Raw genomic sequence first — 24,657 nt, 5'->3', positions numbered from 1 at the left:
CATAATGAGCCACCCTTATCAGGTAGGGAATGGTGGGAACCCTCGTGAAATCCAAGTTCCCAGACTCTAGTTGAGGGCAAACCTTGTGAGCACGCTTGCCCTTTCAAAAGATAGCAGTCTCAGGCCTGCTATGTTAACCCCTTTCTGGGCACCCACGTTATTCAGTCTCAGAACAGCAATACTAATACCACCACCAGTGATATAATTACTAAGAATAGTTTAAAAACGTGAATATATTCTCCCCATTCTTTCCCAATTTTCTTTTCATGATTGTACTATATCTATATTACCCGATCCCTTACATACTAAACCCTTCCTTTGAACTGTTATTTAGTCTTATTTTCAGTTCACTGTTTACCACCAGTTCTTAGGACAAAGACTCTCTAGTCATTTTGGTTTCTGAAGCTTGTTTTTTAAATAGATTTCTTAGGGGGCAGCCAGATGGCTCAGTTGGTTAGAGCGCAAGCTCTTAACAACAAGGTTGCTGGTTCAATTCCCACATGGGATGGTGGGCTGCGCCGCCTGCAACTAGATTGAAAAGGGCAACTGGACTTGGAGCTGAGCTGCGCCCTCCACAACTGGATTGAAGGACAATGACTTGACTTAGAGCTGATGAGCCCTGGAAAAAATACAGTTACCCAATTAAAAAAAATTTTAAAAAATAAAAATAAAATAGATTCCTTAGGAAGGACTTATGAAAACAATATTCTTTGAGTTCTTACGTGATGATAACATTTTGCCCATGTCCTGTATAGTTGAAAGACAGTTTTTCTTGGTATAAATTTCTGGGCTCACATTTTCTTTCCTTGTGTATCTAAATGTTACTTTACTTTATTCTGGCATAAAGAGTTGCTGTCAAAGTCTGACGATGATCTAATTTTCTTACCCTTAGATCACTTGCTCTTTTTTCTAGATTCTCAAAAAATTTTTGTCTTTATTTTTTAAAGTCCAGTAATTTATGAAACTATGACTTGATGGTGGTCGTTCTGGTTAGATATTCTCAGGTACATAGGGTGCTCTTTCAAATATCTTTTCTATCCCTCCCACCTCTCAGAGATACCAACTGCTCATACATATATGTTCGGCAGCTTGAATTTATCCCACAGCTGATACTATGTTCATTTTATCAGTCTTTTTTCCTTCTACATTTCAGTTTGGATCGTTTCTATTGCTATATCTTCACATTCACTAATCTTTTCTTCTGCAACATCTAATCTGCTGTTAATCCCATCCATGCATTTTTCATTTCAGATATTATAGTTTGCATCTCTCAATGTTCTATTTGGGCTTTTAGAAAAGTCTTCTATGTTTCTACTTAATATCCTTAATCTAGGCTTTTGAACATTTGAGATAGAGTTATAATGACTGTTTTAATGTTCTTCACTATTGATTCATAATCTGTGTCATTTCTGGGTCAAGTTGAATTGATTTATTTTTCTCCAAATTATGTGTCATGTTTTCCTGGTTCATTGAATGCCTGGTTATTTTTTACTGGATGACAGATGTTGTGACTATTACCTTGCTTAGGCTGGGTATTTTTGTATTCCTATAAATATTGTTAAGATTTATTCTGGGACATATTTAATTTATCTGGGGGATAGTTTGATTCTTTCAGGTCTTTATTAAGCAGGGCCATAGCCGCAGTTACTCTAAGGCTAATTTTACCCACACTACTGGTCGTCTAAGTACCCTACTAAATTCCCTATGAATTATGAGGTTTTCCACTATATCTAGTGAGATCAGGAACTATTCCTGGCTCTCTGTGAACTTCCAGAATTAGTATCTCTAATCCTAGCTGGTGGCTCTTTGCTTTGCCCAGCCTTGAATAGTGTCCTCACATGCATGAGCTGAGGATTACTCAGCTTTAGATTCAAGCGGGGCCCTCTGCAGATCTCTGGAGCGCTTTCCATCTCTGTGCGGCTCTCTCTTCTCCAGTGCCCTGCCCTGTGAGGTAGCTGCCTTGGTCTTCTTGGACTCCCAGGTCCATCTCCTTAACCCAGGAAGAGCGCTGGGCTCTGCCTGGATTCCCTCTCTCAGCACTGTGACTAGAAACTCTATCCAAGCTGAGGCATTTGCAAGGCTCACTTCATTTTTCCCCAATTTCTCAAGGATCATTGTTCTTTATTGCCTGATGTCCAATGTTTTAAAGACCATTGTTCTACATTTTTTAAAATTTATTGGGGTGACAATTGTTAGTAAAATTACATAGATTTCAGGTGTACAATTCTGTATTACATCATTGTTCTACATTTTTTTAAAAAGATTTTTATTGGGGAAGGAGAACAGGACTTTATTGGGGAACGGTGTATACTTCCAGGACTTTTTTCAAGTCAAGTTGTCCTTTCAGTCTTAGTTGTAGAGGGCGCAGCTCAGCTCCAGGTCCAGCTGCCATTGTTAGTTGCAGGGGGCACAGCCCACCATCCCTTATGGGAGTCGAGGAGCGGAACCGGCAACCTTGTGGTTGAGAGCCCACTGGCCCATGTGGGAATTGAACCGGCAGTTTTGGCCACCGGGCCGTCCCCTGTTCCACATATTTTACCATTATTTTAGTTGTTTCAGGTGGGAGGGTAGATCTGGTCCCTGTTACTCCATCTTGGTCAGAAGCAGAAGGAAGTCTGGTGTGCTCTCTCAGTATGTGGTTTCAATTATTATCATTATTATTATTATTATTATTATTCCAGGAAGTTTTCTTGAACTATAATTTTTAGCATTTGTTTGTTTTCTTGGTCTGCTTTTCTTTTTCAGGGACTCCTATGGTATATGAATTAGATTTTCACTTTCTAACTTTGATATTTGTCATTTGCTCTCAAATATTTTTCTTTATGTCTTTAAAAACATTTTTTCCTCCTCTTTGCCTTCTATTTCTCTTAAGCCATCATGTGCTGTGCTTATTTATTTTGTGTTCCTTGTAGTTTTATCTTCTATTCTGAAATGTTTTTTTCTTTTATTTCCAGAGATCTATCAAGTCATTTCTGAAATTGTCTAGTTCTTATTTATGTTATTCTTTTATCGTCTTGCGTCATTTTCTTAATGTCTTTTACTTTGTTTGAAATAGCCGGCTATAGCTTTGAGCTGTTCTGTGAACATGTGTTTCTGGCATGCTTTCATTGTCTCTAAGGATGATATTCTACTCCTTATGCTTTTATTCTTATAGCAACTTTGTATGGGATTTGCCATCTGTACATTTTTGTTATTCTTCTTTATATGAAATTAGTTTTACTTAACTTTTGGAAGTAGATCATACTTGGGGTAGCTTCTCAAATGTCAGAGCTCCCTCTTCTGTTGTTTTTGCATAGTGCTAAACATTGTGGCAACTTGTTTCTGAGATTTCTTGGCCCTATTTTCCCACTTTTATCTGGACATTCTCTTTCCTTACTGAAGTAGGCTAAATAATGGCTGCCTAAGAGAAATCCATGTCCTAATCCCTGAAACCTGTGAACGTTACCATATGACAAAAAAAGGACTTTTCAACTGTCATTGAGGATTTTTGAGATGAGAAAATTATTCTGAATTATCCAGGTGGGCCGTTACTACACAATAATGAGTATCTTTATAAGGGAGAGGCAAGGGGAGATCACACAAATAGAAGGGAAGGAAATATGACTACAGAGGAAGAGATCAGAGTGATGTGTCCATAAGCCAAGGAATGCTAGCAGCCACCAGAAGCTAGAAGACGCAAGGAATGAATTCTCCCTTAAGCTTCCAGAGGAAGCATGGCCCTGCCAACACTTTGATCTTGGTGTAGTGATTCTGATTTTGAACTTCTGGCCTCTAGAACTGTGACAGAATACATTTCTGTTGTGTTAAGCCACCAAGTTTATGGTAATTTATTATAGCAGCAATAGAAACCTACTATAGAGTTTGTACTGGAAGTGGGGTGCTACTATAACAAATACCTAAAAATATGGTAGTAGTTTTGGACTAAGATAATTGGATAATAGGTAGAGGCTGGAAGAATGTTGAGTAGCATTACAGAAAAAGCCTAGATTGCCTAAAATAGATTGTTCATAGAAATATAGATTTTGAAGGTGCTTCTGATGAGGGCTCAGAAGAAGTGAGGAACATGGTAGAAAAGCCTATATTGTCATATAGAATACATATATCATCATAAACAGAATGTTGGTACAAATTTGAACATTAAAGGTGTGGTTTATTAGAGCTCAGAAGGAAATGTGGAACATGTTATTGGAAACTGGAGGAAAGGTGATCTTTGTCCTATAGTGACAGAAAATGCAGCTTAATTGTGTCCTACAGTTATGTGGAAAGAAGAATTTATAATAAATAAACTTGGATATTTAGCTGAGGAGAGTTCCAAGCAAACTGTTGAAGATGGAACCCGGCTTCTATTTGCTGCTTATAGGAAAATGTGAGAGGAAAGATAAACTGAGGGAAGAATTGTTAAGCAAAAGGAACCGGGACTTGATGACTTGGGAAATTCTCAGATTATCCAGATTGCAAAAAGTGCTAAAATTAGGAGATTAACTGTTAAGAAAGTGTGCTCTGCAGAGAAAGCCAGGAGGTATGGCCACACAACCTTTTGCTAGTACTGAAGAGATTAGGCATGTCATTTTCATGGATCCTCTCAACCTTCATAGCAAAAGCCAGGAATAGAGATGGGATTAATGAGAAAAGATCTGTGGAGGATCCTCTCATCTAATGGTGTGAATTCCTGTGATACATACAGGAATTTGAAAGGTTTTTGAGAATGTTATACCAGCAGAAAACACTGTCATCTTGGACTGAAAAGGACAGACAGGATAAAATGAAGGAAGGCTGTCAGACTCCTAAAATTCTGCAGGCAGAAAACAGGGTTATAAAACTACTCAGCTTCAAACATGTGTTATCCTTCAAGAAAAAACAATAATGACTCCAAGACTGGAGTTTTAGGCCCATAGGGTAGATCCTCAAACTACAGAGGATTGTTCCCAGGCCTTGAAGACTAATAGAATTTGTCCCGCTAGCTTTCCAAATGGCTCAGTAACAATGACTTCTTTTTTTAAAAATAAACTTTATTGAGGAATATTGGGGAACAGTGTTTTTCTCTGGGGCCCATCAGCTCCAAATCGTTGTCCTTCAGTCTAGTTGTGGAGGGCGCAGCCCACTGGTCCATGTGGGAATTGAACCAGCAACCCTGTTGTTCAGAGCTCGCATTCTAATCAACTGAGCTAACCGGCCACCCCACAATGACTTCTTTTTCTTTCCATTTTCTCTCTTTTAGACTAGGAATGTCTATAACTCTTATCCTATGCCTGTCCCACCATTGTATTTTGGGAACAGATAACTTCTATTCTGGTTTTACAAGTCCATAGGTGGAGAGGAATTTTGCCCCTGGATGGCATATTTAATGACACACCCATACCTAATTTACATGTTGAAATTTGGGACTTCTGAGCTAATGATATTTAGATGATTTTGGATGTGATTTGATGATGTAAAATGTTGACACTTTTGAGGGTGTTGTGATAGGGTGAATTTATTTTGTATGTGGGATGGATGTCAATGTTTGGGGACCAGAGGGTGGACTGTGGTAGGTTGTACAATGGCTCCCAAAAAGACATCCATGTGTTTACTCCTGGAATCGTGAGTGCTACCTTAATTTGGCAAAAAATGATTTTGTAGATGTGATTAAGTTAAGGATTTTGGGATAGGGAGATTATTTTGGTTTTTCCAGATGGGCCCTAAATGCAATCACAAATGTTCTTATAAGGGAGAGGCTGAGAGATGACACAGACAGAAGAGAAGACAATGTGACCACAGAGGCAGAGATTGAAGTGATGTAGCTACTACAAGTCTAGGAATGCCAGCATCCTCTACATGGAACACAGGCCTGCTGACACTGATTTTTGCACAGTGATGATTTCAGACTTCTTGCCTCTAGAACTGTGAGAGAATAAATTTCTGTTGTTATAAGTCACCAGTTGTGAGGTATTTTGTTACAGAGGCCATAGCATACAAATATACCTAGTCTTTATTGTCCTGACCTGCTCAATTTTTATTTCACCCCCAGCAGTTTCTCCTCAGTATAGATCTCTGTCCTAGAAGAAAGCCCTGGTGCATCAGTGTATAGTGAAGGATTAACTCAGCAGGTCTGGTTTGTCCAGACCTTGCACATTTCAAAGAAAGTTTTGGCCCTTGCCTAGCTCCTGGGAGACAACCTCTAAGCCCTTGGAATATCCTGCCTGTTAAGATATCTTTGTTTATCTGAGTTGATGAGCTATGCCAGATAGTTTGTTGTAAAACTGTGATTTAGGGTGGGGGCCTTGAGCCATGCAGTATCAGCGTGAACTTTGGAGGGACTGAATAACTAAAGTGAGCCACGCTGATGTGACTGACCTCAAATAAGAATTCTGGATACCAAGGCCCAGGTGAGCTTCCTTGGTTGTTACCCTACATGTTATTAAGAGAATGAAGCACTAGCCAGATGACTCCACTGGGAGAAGAGAACTGAAAACTTGCTCCTGGTCTCTCCTGGACTCTGCCCTATTTGCTCTTTTCCATTGCTGATTTAAATCTCTATCCTTTTGTTACAATAAATTGTAACTGAGTATAACAGCTTTGCTAAATTCTGTGAGTTCCTCTAGTGAATCACTGAACCTGAGGGTGGTCTAGAGGACCCCAAACACAGTCATTCTTAAGAGTTTATATGAATTAGGCTGCTCCAGCCCCCTCAGACCTTACTGCAGACCCCTTATACTCGTTACACATGGAGGGAAATGCCTCTCAGTTTCAGCTGCTGAATTCAAGTTGGCCTGTCATCCCTGTTGAAAGTTTTGTCCTTCTCCTGCTCTCAGGTCTGTCAAATATCCCTTACTTCTCTCTGATTTTTTTCTACACAGGTAAGTATACCATGCAGTTATTGTGGCTGTTGGTGACTTGTCTTTACCCACATGTATTTTGTGATTCATGGATATTTCAGCTATCTATTGCTGTATAAATAAACCACACCAAAACTTAGTGGCTTAGAATAGTAATGATTTCTTTCTCATAATTCTATGGGTCAGGAACTTAGGCAGGGCTTAGCGGGGGTGGCTCAGTTCTTCTCTATATGATGTCTGAGGCAGCTGGGATGGGATTGGAGTATCCAAGACAATTTCATCACAAGATTGGGACCTCGGTGCTAGTCGTCAGCTGAGGCCTTAGTTCTCATACACATGGCCTCTTTTTGAAATGGTGCCTCATCTTTCAGGGCTTCTGTCTTCAGAAGGATAACCATGAACTTTATTACAGGGTGTCTAAAACAGAAGTTCAAGTCCTTTTAAAGCCTGGGCACAGCAGTCCCAGAATGCCATTTCTACTGCATTTTATTGGTGAAACAGAACATAAAACCAGCCCAGACACAAAGAATGAAAAAATATATTCTACATCTTGATGAGAGGAGTGGCAAGCACACGTGGGAATGGAAACATTGTTGGTAGCCATATCTATAGAAAATCTACCATACTGGGGGATATCATGTCCTCCAGTTTCATTATCAAGTTTGTCCATGGGTTTGATTTTGTTATCCAGTGTTTCTGTCTGTTTGTATGTTGGCATGAAAAGATACTTAAAAACTGCTCTGTTGCCACCATGTTCCCAGCATCCCTTCCAGTTTTTTAAAAATTATCTCAGAAAAGAACACAAATTTGGGGTGAGGGTAGAATGAAGAAGTAAAAACATTCTAAATCGTTCATTCTTCTGAAAAATTAGGAGTAAATGCAAATAACCCATTTGTGTGTGTGCATGTGTATTTAATCTACCAATAGAGAAAATCTGAATATGTTACTCATGCTTATAAGTATGGAAGGATAATCACCAACAGAATTGATAAGCAGAGTTGAAATTCCAAATTACTAAAAGATGGAGGAGAATGAACAGAAACGACAGACATCAAATGTAAGAAAATTGAAAAGGAATAAACAACAACAAAGTAGAAAAAGGGAAATAGTTTGATGGAAGACACAAAATCAGGCATATCATTAACAAATGAAATCTCTTATTGGGTTCTCCTACAAGAGACTGTGACATTGGGCTAAAAACAAAAGTTGTGTGCTGTTTACTAAAAGCACATTTAAAATAAAGAGGCAAAACTAAACACTATGTAAGAATATGTCAGGTAAACAATAGGTAACAGAGACATTATGTAATAACGAAGTATACAGTAAATAGATACATATATGTGTATCTATACATATATATAGTGCCAAAAATGTATACACATTTTTAAAAAAGAAAAAACTATTAAAATTTTAATAATATATACCAATAACAAAAGATGAATACAAGTCATGTGTATACATTTTTTGGCACCCCCGGCATATATACATATATATGTTTCCTTTACACAAACACAAATAACACCACCAAAAATTCATAGAAATGTAACAAAACCTTAAAATCATAATTTATAGTGGGAGAATATACCTCTTTCAGAATATGATGTTGGGGCGGCCGGTTGGCTCAGTTGGTTAGAGCACAGTGCTCATAATACCAACGTCACCAGTTTGATTCCCACATGGGCCAGTGAGCTGTGCCCTCCACAACTAGAGTGAAAAACAACAGCTTGACTTGGAGCTGAGCTGCCAGTGGGCGTCCGGTTGGCTCAGTTGGTTACAGCGCAGTGCTCATAACACCCAGGTCGCCTGTTCGATTCCCACATGGGTCAGTGAGCTGCACCCTCCACAACTAGATTGAAAACAATGACTTGACTTGAAGCTGAGCTGCACCCTCCACTACTAGATTGAAAAAAAAACAACGATTTGACTTGGAGCTGATGGGTCCTGGAAAAACACACTGTTCTCCAATATTCCCCAATAAAAATTTAAAAAAAAAGAATATGATGGATCAAGTTAACAAAAACAAAGGTAAAAAAAGATATAAAAATTATAATCAATAGCTATATTTTAATAGACATAAAAAGAACTTTTTGTCTTATAAGCAGATTATTTAATCTCTACTTCTATGTCTTTGCAACATTAAAAAACATTCAGTTGTCTAACTTTGCCTCAGAGAAATGATTGATACATTTTTAAAAGTAGGGCTTTGATAGATCATATTTGATAGAGCCAATAAAAACAGAAATTAAAAATTATCAAATTATCTTAACCAGTTGGAAATCAAGAAACACTTCCCTAAGTAAATCAGGACTAAATGGTCTATGTTATATAAACTCTACCAGTTCATAGAGAAAGATAGAAATTTCTCAGTTTATTTTATAAAAGGAAAATAATCTTAATACCCAAATTAAAATGTTATTCAAAAAAGAAGATAAGAGGGACAATCATCTATGAATGTGGATGAAATTTTCTGAATAAAATATGAGCATATCAAATCCAACCGTGTCTCAAGAAAAAAATACACCACACCATTAAGATAATGCTAGGAAGGCAGATGGGTGGCTCAGTTGGTTAGAGCGCGAGCTCTGGGCAACAGGGCTGCCAGTTTGATTCCCATGTTGGGCCAGCGAGCTGCACCTTCCAATTAGAATGAAGTCAATGAGCTGCCGCTCAGCTCCCGAGTGGCCAGACGACTCAGTTGGTTGCAGCGCTGGCTCTCAACCACAAGGTTGCCGGTTCGACTCCTCGACTCCCGCAAGGGATGGTGGGCTCTGCCCCCAGCAACTAACAACAGCAACTGGAGCTGAGCTGCACCCTTCATAACTAAGATTGAAAGGACAACAACTTGACTTGGAAAATCTCCGGAAGTATACACTGTTCCCCAATAAAGTCCTGTTCCCCTTCCCCAGTAAAATCTTTAAAAAAAAAATGGTAAAAAAAAAAAAGATAATGCTAGGAATGTTAGTGTGGTTTAATATTTGTAAATCAATCAACATAATTCATTATACCGATACTTTAGAAAAGCCACATACTGCTATTAATTAATATAAAAAAGTATATGATATGATTCAGTAGTCATTATATTAATAATAAAAACTCAGAATAGCAATAGAAGGAAACTACTTAAAATTGACAAAACCATTTTCCAAAAATTGCCAGGAAACTTTATATTAAACTATACTAAAAATGTTTAAATCATTTCCATTCAAATTGGCAACAAGATAGGGATGTTCTCTGTCACATCAGTTACTCAACATTATTTTGGAGGCTCTAGCTCACCATTACCCAACTTTCCACAATGATGGGAATGTTTTATATTTAGTGCTGTCCAATACAGTAGCCACTAACCATATGTGGCTATTGAGCTCTTGAAATGTGGCTAGGTGACTAAGAAACCGAATTAAAAATTTTTTTAGATTAAATAAATTAAAAAATTAAATAGCCACATAAGCTTAATGGCTAATCTAGGACAGCTAATACAGTGAAAATAGAAGAAGAAATAATCACATCAAATATTGGATAAAAGAAAGAATATTATTTATATCTGATACGATTGTACAATTAGAAAACTTGACAGACTATACTAAGAAGTCACCAGAATTGGTAGGTAGTTTTGATAAAGAGCTGGATACAAGATATAATTATAAAATAGGGACTTTCTTCCTATACTAGCAATAAGCAGATAGTATTAGCAAAAATAAGTATTAATATTGACAACAAAAATATTATAAATATCTAAGAATAAATTTTACAAGAAAAGATAATGGACTTACAAGAACACTATAAAATATCATGTCAGTATATAACACAAGATATGATTAAATAGAAGCACAGGCTTATTAGAATAAAGGTTTATTATAATAAAAAGCATTAACTCTCCCAAAACTATTGTAATATAATTCAAATCAGAATCACAATAGTTTTGTTTTGTTGGGGTTTTTTGTTGTTGTTTGTTGGTTTGTTTTTTAAATATTTTATTGGGGAAGGGAACAAGACTTTATTGGAGAACAGTGTGTACTTCTAGGACTTTTTTTCCAAGTCAAGTTGTTGTCCTGTTTCAGTCTTAGTTGTGGAGGGTGCCATTCAGCTTCAAGTTGTTGTCCTTTCAGTCTTAGTTGTGGAGGGCGCAGCTCAGCTCCAGTTGCCATTGCTAGTTGCAGGGGGTGCTGCCCACCATCCCTTGCAGGAGTCGAACCGGCAACCTTGTGGTTGAGAGGACGAGCTCCAACCAACTGAGCCATCCGGGAGCTCAGCGGCAGCTCAGCTCAAGGTGCCATATTCAATCATAGTTGCAGGGGGCGCTGCCCACCATCCCTTGCAGGACTCGAGGAATTGAACTGGCAACCTTGTGGTTGAGAGCCCACTGGCCCATGTGGGAATTGAACCGGCAGCCTTCAGAGTTAGAAGCATGGAGCTCTAACCGCCTGAGCCACCGGGCCAGCCCTTGTTGGGGTTTTGAGGGGCCAGAGAATAGCGTTCACTTTGAAACTTGATAAAATGATTTTAAACTTCAGAGTTCCTAGAAAAATAAATTTGCAAGAACAAAAATCCTTTGAAATGAGATTACAGAGACAAAATAGAGTTTAGATGAAGCAAAATATACTTGTGACCTTATATAACAGAAGTGATGTTTAATTCAGTGGATACAGGGCAGTATGTTCCATAAATGGTCCCAGTTGATAATGAATTTTACCTGAGCCCTGTGACCCTGGTAATAGGTGAAGGTTAAGAAATCCCCTTACTCTTTTGTGTGCCAGAAAATGGCTTACTGCAAAGAATCCTCCCTTCCATAGATGCTTAGATAGGACTCATGGATGCCCCCTTGTTTACCTATAAGGTCAGACACAGACCCTCCAAATTCTTATTCTTTGCCTCGTAAACACTGATTAATTGAAATAAAGTGCTTGTTAGCTAAACTTTAGTCAGGCTTCTCTCTTTCCTACAGGCTCCGGAACTCTGATTGCCCCCAAGTCTGAGCAAGAACACACACACACAAAAATTTGGAAGGTGTCCCCCCTTCTCAGCTTCTCCTGAGAATCAGCTGGCCAGTCAGATGCCACTGGTCATTCCCCTGCTTGTGCAGCTCCTCTTACACAGATTCTACTTATCTCAGTTTGCCTCCTCCTTGCCCTATCTATAAAATATAGGCCTTTTTTCTGTTTAGTTATGAGGTGCTTTCAGATTTCTGAGATGGGAGCTTTCTCCCTATTGCAATCATCTTTCTAGTTAGTCTCTTCCTATCTACTTCAGGATTTGTTTTTATTTGACACAGCAAAAACAAAACTTGACCTCGACCTCATGCCATACACCAGAGTAAATTCCAACTAGATTAAAGGTCTAAGTAAAAAATTTAAAACAATAAAAACAAAACAAATGTTAAGACCATCTTTTTAGGACTACCTGGAATGAGGAAGGAGGACCATGCAAGACAGGAGATAACAGCAGCCAGAAAAGAAAGCTTAGACTTTTCTGATGAGAGAATACATTTTTCTAATTGCAGATCAAAGGATACCTATAAAATGCAAAGGACAAAAAAAATTGCGGGTAAATACTACTGCAATGAAACTAAGAAAGGGTTAATATCACTAATATACCAAGAGCTTCTACAAATTGATAAGAAAAAGACAAATTACTCCAAGGAAAATTGGAAATTAGAAAATTTGACAGACTATACTAAGAAGCTTCCAGAACTGGTAGGTAGGAGGATTTGAAGATTGGCAGAAGAGAAAAATCGAAATGGTCAACACACAGAAAAATATCCTCAGTTGCACAAGTAGTCAGGAAAATGCAAATTCAATACTACTAGTGATGTAGGTGATGTTGGATCTGCAGGCAGTTTCTGGGTGTGGGCCGGGATCGTGTCTCATGAAGCCGAAGAATGGAAACACAGACCAGATTGAAGCAAAAAGTTTTAAAAAGAGGATAGTTTATTAGAGGCAGGAGAAGAGGTTGCAGCTCTCGAGCAGGAGGGGTTCCTGAATGGGGGGTGCCCGTGACTGAGGCAATTTCTTACTTTTATACCCTCCCTTGCCTGCTTGGGGAAGGGGAGCTCTTTGAAGAAAGTAACTTGTTTTTGAAAAGGGAACTGGAGCCTTTTAATGAAATTCGACTACCAGGTTTGTTCTGCTTGCCCATCCTAAAGGAATTAGCAAAGTAACCCACTCTTATCTATCAGATCTGCTCCATTTGTCAGGCCAAAATGAATTTTATGATTAACCTCAAGGCCCTGTTACATTATGTCCTGGAGCAAAGGAGTGATTTCAAAACCTGAAGTTTTAGGATATGGCTGTCTTTTGTTTATTCCACCAGGGACCTCCCTGTCTACCTAGGGACATGCTAACTCTCCTGTATCACTAGCCCTCAAATTGGCAAAAATCAAAGAGATCATCAACATCCAGTGCTAGAGATTTGCCTTAATGAAATCATTTTGCTGGTGGGAGTAGGAAATGTTACAGTCTTTTGGGGGAAGTGATTCGGCTGTATCTATTCAACAACAAAATACCCTTACCTGCATTCCATAAGAAAACTTCTAAATATAGGAAGGAAAAATTGACCTGTGTTATGAAAACCTGACTTATCAACAACACAGTGGGAGAATTTCTCTCTCTCAGTAACTCCTAGGACAAGAAAAGAAAATCATCAGGAAGGATACACACATTTTAAACGGCCCAACTAACAAGCTTGAACCAATAAAGACATACACTAAACCCAACAACAGGAAAATATACCATCTTTAAATCAAGACATGAAACAGTTATGAAAACTGGGCCTTTACTTGGGCCTTAAGGCAAGTTTCAACAAATTTCAAAGACTCAACATAATTCAGACAACATTCTCAGACCACAGCACAATTAGGTTAGAAAGCACTAACATCGTATTAACTTTGTGTTTGAGGAAATGAAAAATGGTGTGAGGAAGTGTAAAATTTTCTGCACTGCCTCTTAATTCTTTCTTTGAGTCATTAATTCTGAGAACAGGATGCGACTGAGGCGGGCCAAATCGCAAACCACTCCTTTCCCGGAGCGTTGCAACACCTGCGGATCAAAGCCCACCAAACATGCAGCTGGCTCTCAGCCGCTTTTGTTTCCCGCCCTATAAAACTCCTTACCCATAAAACCCTCCATGCTCCAGGGAATAGTGCACTAGGAAGCAGCCTGAATAAAGTACCGCTTCCCTTGCCCTTTGGGTTTCCGAGAATTTTTGCAAGTTCGACAATGTTCTTCTAATTCATGGGTCAAAAGAAAGTTACAAATAAGCACTTGAAATCGAACACTAATGAAAATAAACCAAAACTTGGATCTTTAGAACTTCAGCCTTAATGCTTATATAAAGAAACAGGAAGGTTAATGACTCGATTTTTAAAAATTGGATGACACGTTCCACTACCGATGTCACAGACCCCCAGTTACTCCTTCCACAGATACTAGGTATCTGGCGCTCCATCACCTCAGCTCCCCGCGCCCAGAGTGGTTAAACTCTCGCTGCGGGCGACTTCCGCTTCCTGGCCTAAATCTGACACGTACTATTCCCCGGTGGCTACGACCCAGGGTCGGTGACAGCAGAGAAGCCGGGCGATGCCCTCAGCGGACTGATGGACAGAGGCGCCGTCAGGTGGGCACGAAGCGGCGCCCTGGGCTCCGCAGCCGCCAGCCGCCCGCGCAAAATGGGGACCGTCGCGGGAGCACAGGGGCCGGGCGGGGGCCGGGGCGGGGGCGGGGGCGGGCCTATTTCTGGACCAGCTGCTGCGAGGAGTCTTTCCAGCCGGGATGGGGTGGGGGGTAGGGACAGGGGAAGCAGCCGTGTCTCCCCAGGGATACGGCTGAGGGCTGGGGCCCCGCGTGCTGGAAGGGACAGCGCTCGGCCTGCGCATCCGTGGCTGCTGGGGACAGTGCGGCGGGAGAAGTCCGGGTGGCATAACTCGTGGGCTGGCCCCATCCGCTACTGGGAAGTCCCACAGTGGGAGATCGGGCAGGGTACCTCCAGCTCCGTGGCAGTAATGACCCCCTTTCCAAGATGGCGACTCCCGGAGAGACACTCCCATGGGGACAGCCATGTTAGTTGCTTGACAAAGTCACTAAGGAAAATTTGAAAGCCCGCCTCTCCTCCGACACACACGCACACGCACTCGCACAAGCACACGCACTAACATGTCGTGAGTGCACCGGGTGTACTTGCAGGCTGAGGACCGCTTCCGAAGCGACACTGAGCATGTGCAGGATGAGGTCCTGAAACCCACGAGTACCTCAGAGGCACTTTCAACACTTAGGGCTCCCTGCCTGAGTTTAACTGAGGTGGCAATTTAGGGCCAGTAAAGCATTGACATAATTATGGGGGTGGTATAACATGGATTTCATACTCAATGATGGTACTCTTTAGGGTCAGCGATGAGGCTTCTCTGGGGTCACTTAGGAGGTGCATAGAGTGAGTGACAGGGCTTGTGGGTGAGTGATGGGGTCAATAGGAAAAGTAATGGGTAATCTATGGGATGAGAGATGGGGGGTTCAGTGAGGTAATTGGTGCTGTTTGTGGTGTGAGTGATGGGGGAACTATGGAGTGAATATTGGACGGTCTGTGGGATCAGTGATACGGGGTCCATAGGGTGACCTATGGGATATCTGTGGTCAGCGATGAGGAGCCTCATAGGTCACTGACTGGGATCCTTAGCGGTCATTGACGGGTTCTGTGGGTTAGGTGATTGGATCTGTGGGCTAAGTGATGGGATCAGTATGCTAAGTGATGGGATAAGTGATCCGTGTAGTGAGTGATAAGGGGTTAGTGGAGTAGGGAATGGTGTGAGTGATAAGGTCTCTGGGGTATGATGGGTGGTCTGTGGGCTTAGTGATGGTCTGTGGGGCGGGGCTAATAATGGAAGATTCTGTGGGGTGAGCGATAGGGTGTAAGTGGGGTAAGTGATGGAGGTCTATAAGATGAATGACGGGGATTCAGTGGGATAAGTGATGGGAGTCTTTGGGGAGAGTAATGGGTGGTCTGTGGAGTGAATGGTGGAGAATCTGTGCGGTGAGTATTGAGGAGTCCGTGAATTAGTGATGAGAACTGTGGGGTGAGTGATGCAGGATCTGGGAGGTGTGTGATGGGGTTTATTGGGTGGGTGGTCAGGGTTTCTGTGGGGTGAGTGATTGGGTTCCATGCGGTGAGTGATGCGTTTATTTGGGATTAGAGGTGGAGGGGCCTACTTAATCATATATTCCTATGCTGCTTCATAGGGTCAGTGGTAGGTGCTCTTTAGGTCTGGATGGGGTTGTTTCCAAAACCTACTTTTGACTTTGTTGGTCCTCCTGTATCTTTGTTTTCTGTGTCATTAATTTCTGCCCTTGATTTCGTTATTTCTTTTCTGTAGTTTTTTTCCTTTCATTCTTATTTTTTAATTCCTAATTGAATGCTTATCTCATTAATATTCAATCACTGTCTTTGATAATATAAGCACTAAGTTCATGAATTTTTCTCTGAGAACGTTTTAGCTCCATGTCCCAAGTTTTGATATGTAACATTTTCGCTGTGGTTCACTTCTGTTTTCTAATTTCTTTTGCGGTTTTCTCTGACCCCTAGGTTATTTAGAAAAAAGATTTTGATTTCTCCAAAAGTTGAAATTTTTGTTATTGATTTCTAAATTATAGTCAGAGACTGTCATCTGAGTGATTATTAGGTGCAGGAATGGATGTTTTTAAGTTCAATGCATATCACAAAATTATTTTCTAAAACTTATAAAATTGGAACTCCCACCAGCAACATATAGAACAGGATTCCAAAATCCGCTCCCACAGTGAATGTTAGTACTTTCTAAATTTTCCCATTCTGAGAATCAAATACAAGAGTATCTAGCCTACTTTGAGGTGCATTTTCCTGACAACTAGACCCCATCTTTTCCTATTTATTGGCTATTGATTGTATTTTTTAAAAATTTCATATCCTTTATTCTTGTTTCGTTTGGGTAGTTTGTCTTTCTTACTAATTTGTGAATATTAACCTTGTGTTCTTTCTTGTAATTACATTCCCTTTGTCTCTTTATATCTTGATTTTTATAAGATGTTTTCAGATATAATTAGAAAGAATAATCACCTGATTAGACATAACTGCCTTTATCCTTTACAGGTTCTGAGTGTCTTGCCTTACCTAGTGAGTTCTCCCCCACTTCATGCTTAAATAAATATATGCCTTAAATTTAACATTTTATGGTTTTAATTTTTAAAGTTAAATTTTAATCCAACTGGAAGTTATTCTGGTGTGTGGTGTTAGATAGAATCAAAGTTTGTATTTTCTATTTGGATAGAAAATTTCCCAGCACCAATCATTAAATGAATACCCTTTTCTAACTCAATTAAATGCCACTTTTGTTACCTAAATTCCCAAGTGATATTGTTCTATTTCTGAACTCTATTTTTCTTCTGATATATGTATCTACTCCCTTTCAAAAAATTGTATTGACTTTAGAAATACTTTTAATATTGAATAGTGCTAGTCCCCTCACTGTTCTTTTTTTCTTTAATAATCTTTAACATTTTTTCTAACATATGACTGTTAAAACCACTTACTTCATTTCAAAAATAACCATTTAAACTATAGATCCAGCACCTTTTTTTAAAAAATGTTCATTCTTAGATATTTTACATTTGTTTTTGTCATCATGGTGAATAGCATATTTTTTTTAATTTCCATTGGAAAAAAAACCTGTCAATTTTACTCTCTCTTCCTTTCAAATATTTGTTCTGATTACCTCATCTTCTATTGCATAAGCTAGAGCTTTCAGAACAATGTTGGATGGCATATATATATTCCCTCCCTCTATTGCCTCCCCCCCCCACCACTCTTGTTCAAGCAGTTGCTTCTCAGTCTAGTTGTGTAGGACACAGCTCCCTGGCCCATGCTGGTATTATGAGCCTTGCTTTCCCCCACCAGCTGAGGCACTGGGTCTGTCAACCTCTGGCTGCTCACAGCAGCCCAGCTCCAGGGAGAGCTGTTGTTCACAATCTTAGCTGTAGAGGGCGCAGCTCACTGACCCATGTGGGAATAGAACTGGCGAGCGCGCCCTTGAATGATATTTGATAAAGAGTATCCCTATCTTGTTGCTAATTTGAAAGTGGAAAGTATCCATTCATTCATTCAACAAACATTTATTGAATACCTTTCTTTGCTATATACTGGGTGTGAAATCTTGCACAGCCACTTCCCTAGCTATATTATTTTTTTCTAACAGCTTTATTTATATAATTCAACTACCATAAACTTCACCCATTTAAAGCTTACAATTCAGTTGTTTTCAGTATATTCATAGAGTTGCACAGCCACCACCACAATCTAATTTTAGAACATTTCATCACCCCAAAAGAAAATATCCTACTTATTCCTTATTCCCACCCCTTAACCTCACCTGCAGGCAACCACTAATTTACTTTCTCTATATATAGATTTGCCTGTTCTAGACTTTTCATATAAATGAAATCATACAATATGTAGTCTTTGTGACTCTCTCATTTCACTTAGCATGATGTTTTCAAGATTCATCTATGCTATAGCATGTATCAATACTTCATTCTTTTTACATTTTTTCAATTAATTTTATTTTTTAAAGATTTTTATTAAAATATAGCTAACATAAATATTATATTAGTTTCAGGTACACCATAGTTATTCAACATTTATATACTTAAAGAAGTGGTCACCATAAGTCCAGCAACCACCTGACACCATACTAAGCTATCACATTATCATTGACTATATTCCCTATGTTGTACATTACATCCCCATGACTTACTTGTTTTATACCTGGAAATTTGGACCTCTTATTCCCTTTACCTTTCCCCTCCTTTTTAAATTTTTCAATTACAGTTGACATTCAGTATTATTTCATATTAATTTCAGCTGTACAGCATCTGGTGAGACGTTTGTACAATTTAAGAAATGATACCCCTGACTACTCTAGTACCCACCTGGCATTATACATAGTTATTACCATAATATTGACTATATTCCCTGTGCTTTACATGCCCATGACCATTTTTTTAACTATCAGTTTCTACTTCTTCTTCTTCTTTTTTTTTTTTAAGATTTTATTGGGGAAGGGGAACAGGACTTTATTGGAGAACAGTGTGTACTTCCAGGATTTTTTTTTTCCAAGTCAAGTTGTTGTCCTTTCAATCTTAGTTGTGGAGGGTGCCATTCAGCTTCAAGTTGTTGTCCTTTCAGTCTTAGTTGTGGAGGGCGCAGCTCAGCTCCAGGTCCAGTTGCTGTTGCTAGTTGCAGGGGATGCTGCCCTCCATCCCTTGCGGGAGTCAAACCAGCAACCTTGTGGTTGAGAGGACATGCTCCAACCAACTGAGCTATCCGGGAGCTCAGCGGCAGCTCAGCTCAAGGTGCCATGTTCAATCTTAGTTGCAGGGGGCGCTGCCCACCATCCCTTGTGGGAGTCGATGAATCGAACTGGCAACCTTGGTTGAGAGCCCACTGGCCCATGTGGGAATCCAACTGGCAGCCTTCGGAGTTAGGAGCACGGAGCTCCAACCACCTGAGCCACCGGGCCGGCCCTTCAGTTTCTACTTCTTAATCCCTTCACCTTTTTCATCCTGTCCCCCAACCCCCTCCAATCTATCACCCCAACAAATCTAGTAGCCATCTGCACCATACATAGTTATTACAATATTATTGACTATAATTCTTATGGTAAACCCTACATCCCCATGATTGCTGTGTAACAACCAATTTGAACTTCTTAATTTCTTTATTCACTCACCCCCAACCCCCCTCCCATCTGGCAACCATCAATGTGTTCTCTGTATCAATGAATTTGTTTCTGTTTTGTTTATTTTGTTCTTTAGAGAAGATGGCGAGAGCCCATTTCCTTCCATGGCCGAGTAATATTCCATTGTAGACATGTACCACCCTCCTCTTTATCCATTCATCCATCAATGGACACCAAGGCTGCCTCCACATCTTGACCATTGTAAACAATGCTGCAATGAACATATGGATGCTCACATCCCCTTGAAGTAGCGTTTGGGTTTCTTCAGATAAATACCCTGAAGTGGGATTACTGGGTCCTTCTTTTTTTCTTGTTATAGCCTTTGTTTTAAAGTCTATTTTGTCTGGAATAAGTATTGCTACCCCAGGTTTGTTTTGCTTTTTTTCCATTTTCATGAAATATCCTTTTCTATCCCTTTACTTTCCGTCAGTGTGTGTCTTTCAATATGAAGTGAGTCTCTTGTAGGCAGCATATGTAAGGGTCCTGTTTTCTTTTAAATATTATTTTTTTAATTGGGGAAGGGGAACAGGACTTTATTGGGGAATGATGTGTACTTCCGGGACTTTTTCCAAGTCAAGTTGTTGTCCTTTCAGTCTTAGTCGTGGAGGATGGAGCTCAGCTCCAGGTCCAGTTGCCGCTGTTAGTCGCAGGTGGCGGAGCCCACTATCCCTTGCAGGAGTCGAACCGGCAACCTTGTGGTTGAGAGCACGTGCTCCAACCAACTGAGCCATCTGGCCACCTGGGAGCTGAGCGGCAGCTCATTGACTTCATTCTAGTTGCAGAGGGCACAGTTCGCTGGCCCATGTGGGAGTCAAACCGGCAGCCCTTTTGCCCAGAGCTCGCACTCTAACCAACTGAGCCACCCATCTGCCCCAAGGGTCCTGTTTTCTTATCCATTCAGCCCTCCTATATCTTTTTTTTTTTTACATTGAAAAAAATTTTATGTTAAGTATTAGCCAGCTGGACTCAGTTTAGATGATCCCAATTTTGTTGGCAACATCCAAAGCATCATAGTCAGGAGCCAGTCGAACATATTCCTTCTCTCCATCAGGCCTGATCAAGGTGTTGACCTTGGCCACGTCCCTTGTGTGGAATTCCAGGAGTGTCCCTTGTGTGGGTTCTCTCTGCCCCCCCCCCATGTCTCTGACATCCCCCAAGTTACTGTCCCTCCGCTGGAGCCGAAGGTCGGTGCCTGGGAGTGAAAGTGTCTGTACGCAGGCCCTTTATGAGGACGCCTGGGTTTCCTGACTCCTTGCATTCCACCTGGACGGTCAGAATCCTCAATGTTTTTCACAGCCAGGTGTTGTGGAGGCTCTTCTTCCCAGCACCAGTACTCTGGGTTGGGAGGCTGGTGTGGGGCTGGGATTTCTTGCTCCTCTCGGGGGAAACTCCATGGCTGAGATATAACTCCCAGTTCTCAACCGCCACATGGAGGTTTGGGGTTAGCCAGTACCACGTCTCTGCCCCTCCTACCAGTCTCGACATGGCTTCTTTATATCCTTAGTTATAAAACTTCTGTTCAGCCAGACTTCCCTTCCGATGGTTCTCCAGGTTGATTTTTCTGTAATTTAGTTGTAATTTTAATTTGTTCACAGAAGGAAGCAGGTTTACTCCCCCATTTAGATCTCTTCCAGTACTTCATTCTTTTTTAAATTACTGAATAATATTCCTTTTCATGGATATACCACATTTTGTTTATCCATTCACCAGTTCAACATTTGGGTTTTTTCTACTGTTTTGGTTACTATGAATAATGCTGTTGTGGACATTTGTGTACAAGTTTCTGTGTGGATCTATGTTTTCATTTTTCTTGGGAGTGGAATTGCTAGATCATATGATACCTCTATGTTTAACATTTTGAAGACCTGTCAAACGGGTTTTCAAAATGGTTACACCATTTTACATTCCACCAACAATGTATGAAGGTTCCAATTTGTCACATTCTCACCAACAATTGTTATTGTCAGTCTTTTTGATTCTAGCCATTATAGTGGGTATGAAGTGGTATCTCATTGTGGTTTTGATTTTTATTTCCTTAATGACTACTGATGTTGGGCATATTTTAATATGTGCAATGGACTGGATGTTTATGTCCCCCCACAAAAAAATTCATATGTTGAAATCCTAATCCCCAATGAGATGGTATTAGGAGATGAGGTATTTGGGAAATAATTAGGTCATGATGCTAGAGCCCTCATGAATGGGATTAATGCCTTTATAAAAGAGACCCCAGAGAGCTCCCTCCCTCATTTTGACATGTGAGTACACAGCGAGAAGATGGCCAACTGTAAACCAAGAAGCAGGTTCTCACCAGACACCAAATCTGCTGGCGCCTTGATCTTGGACTTCCAGAACTGTGAGAAATGAATGCTTATTGTTTAAGCCACCCACTTTATGGTAGTTCATTATAGCAGCCCAAATGGACTAAGACAATGTACTTATTGGCCATTTTCATATCCTCTTTGGAGAAATATCTATTCAGGTCTTTTGCCTATTTTTTAATTGGATGATTTGTCTTTGTATTATTGAATTGTAAGTGCTCTTTATATATTCTGAATGCAAGTCCCTTGTCAGATATATGATTTGCATATATTTTCTCCCATTTTATGGCTGTCTTTTCACTTTCTTGGTGGTGATCTTGTAGCACAAAAGTTTTTAATTTTGATGAAGTCCAATTTATCTATTTTTTTATTTTGTTGCTTGTTCTTTTAATGTCATAGACTTTTCTTTTCCTGTTGAATTGTATTGGAATCCTTATCTAAAATCAATTAACTATAAATGTAACAGTTTATTACTGAGCTCTTAATTTTGTTTCATTCATCTATATGTCTACTCTTATGCCAGTAACACACTGTGTTGATTTGTGTAGCTTTGTAGTAAGTTTTGAATTATGAAAATGTGTGTCTTCCAATTATGTTCTTATTCAGTGTTTTGGCTATTTAGTGTCCCTTGAATTTCCATATGAATTTTAGGATCAGCTACCCTCTGCAAAAATGCCAGCTGGGATTTCCCCCCGCCCCTTCCACCTCCCCTCTCCCCCCTTTCCTCACTCCAGTTCAAGCCTGTTGTTTCTCAATCTAGTTGTGTAGGACACAGCTCCCTGGCCCATGCTGGTATTATGAGCCTTGCTTTCCCCCACCGGCTGAGGCCCTGGGTCTGTCAACCTCTGGCTGCTCACAGCAGCCCAGCTCCAGGGAGAGCTCCAGGGAGAGCTGTTTTTCACAATCTTAGCTGTAGGGGGCACAGCTCACTGGTCCATGTGGGAATCGAACCAGCAACCTCAGCATTAGGAGCACTGCGCTCCAACCACCTGAGCCACTGGGCTAGCCCACCAGCTGGGATTTTTGATACGGATCATATTGATCCTGTACATCATGTGGGGGAATGTTGCCATCTTAATGATATTAAATCTTCTGATCTGGACTTGTTTTTAAACGTATTGTGCTGAGTGTAGTAAGTCAGACAGTGAAAGACGAATGTCATATGATTTCACTTATATGTGGAATCTAAAGTATAAAATAAACAAATGAAACAGAAACAAACTCATAGATACAGAGAACATTTTGATAGTTGGCAGATGGGAGGGGATTGGAGGTAGGAATAAAGGGGAAAAGGGACTTTTAGGGTATAGCATAAGGAATATAGTCAGTAATATTGTAAGAACTATGTATGGTGTTAGATGTGTACTAGATCTTTCAGGGTGATCTAGTGTGGGAGGGGGTTTGGGGGCAGGGTGAAAAAGGTGGAGGGATTAAGAAATACAAATTAGTAGTTACAGAATAGTCATGGGGATGTAAAGCATAGGGAATATAATCAATGATACGGTAATAACTGTGTATAGGGCCAGGTGGGTACTAGATTATTCAGGGGGTCACTTCTTAAATTATGTAAATGTCTAACCACTATGCTGTACACCTGAAACTAATATAAAATAATATTGAATGTCAACTCTAATTGAAAAATTTAAAAAGGGAGGAAAAGATCAAGAAGACTAATAGGCTCAAAGTTCCAGATATAAAACAAATAAGTCTTGCAGATATAACATACAGCACAGGAAATATAGTCAATAATATTGTGATAGCTTGGTACAGTGTCAGATGGTTGCTGGATTTACCATGGTGATCACTTCTTCAGCATAGGGAATATAATCAATGATGTGGTAATAACTCTGTATAGTGCCAGGTGGTTACTGTTGGATAACTATGATGTACACCTGAAACTAATATAACATTGTATGTTAGCTATATTTTAATAAAAATCTTTGCAAAACTAAGTCTGAGTCCAGGCAAAAATGAAATTTTCTATAAATATTGCAATGACTACCAAAATACCACAGAACACGTTAGTTTTTTATGTTCCTGTTTTAATTTGCATTTTTATTAAGAATGGCTCCTGAATTGTGTCAGATGTTTTTTGATAGCCTAAATGGTGTTATTCTCCTTACTGGATTGTTGTAATGAGTTATATTGATATGTTTGTGGACCCATCTTTGCCCTCCTGGAATGATTCTATTTCATCAAGGGGAATTTTTCTTATAGGACATAGTTGGGTTTCAGTTAGTAATATTTTATTCAAAAATTTTGCCACTATAAGAAAACTACTTATAGTTTCCTTGGTTCTGTACTATACTTAACATGTGTTGGTATTAAGGTTATACCAGTTTTTTAAAGGAATACAGGATATTTTTTTTATATGCTAAAATGGCATACAAATTGTCTTTTTTAAAGTTTAGTTATAAACACATTTAGAACTGGTGTCTTTAAAATGGTAAATTTTAATTATTTTCTTTTCTCTGATTACTGGTCTCTACAGATTTTTACTTTGGGAGAGATTAATTTTGGTAGTTTATACTTGCGAGGGATTTTATATTTTCACAGAGTGGCATTAATAATGCTTTAACTAATAATGCTTAGTTAAATTATTTTTATCACTTCTACATCTGTGGTAATAGCTCCTTTTTCATTGCTAAAATTGTGTGAATATATGTGTGAGTGCACACACACACATACACACCCCCACACGCATTCACACACAAGGTGGGACAATTAAGTTCTCAAACTTTTCCACCATGTAAGCAAGCGCACGGTGGAA

General features: G+C 39.7%; 1 protein-coding gene and 1 long non-coding RNA gene across 3 annotated transcripts in view; one reads left to right on the top strand and one right to left on the bottom strand.

Annotated features, from left to right (window-relative positions):
• LOC141569711 (uncharacterized) overlaps positions 1–15,298 on the bottom strand; it is a 28,785-nt gene extending 13,487 nt beyond the window's left edge. Inside the window, exon 1 of the long non-coding RNA XR_012493475.2 lies at positions 14,790–15,298. This is a non-coding gene — a long non-coding RNA (uncharacterized LOC141569711). The remainder of the gene's footprint in view (positions 1–14,789) is intronic.
• The window catches only part of ZNF41 (zinc finger protein 41), a 60,669-nt gene continuing 50,205 nt past the window's right edge, over positions 14,194–24,657 (top strand). Inside the window, exon 1 of one of the 2 annotated variants that reach the window (XM_074324013.2) lies at positions 14,194–14,423. The gene's annotated coding sequence lies outside the window, so the exon portion shown is untranslated. The remainder of the gene's footprint in view (positions 14,424–24,657) is intronic. The other variant, XM_074324012.2, reaches the window with a different exon arrangement.

The sequence above is a fragment of the Rhinolophus sinicus genome, chromosome 18, assembly GCF_057876585.1.
Source record: "Rhinolophus sinicus isolate RSI-liver-muscle chromosome 18, RSI-T2T, whole genome shotgun sequence".
NCBI classification, from domain to species: Eukaryota; Metazoa; Chordata; class Mammalia; order Chiroptera; family Rhinolophidae; genus Rhinolophus; species Rhinolophus sinicus.
This window is presented reverse-complemented; position numbering and strand designations above follow the sequence as displayed.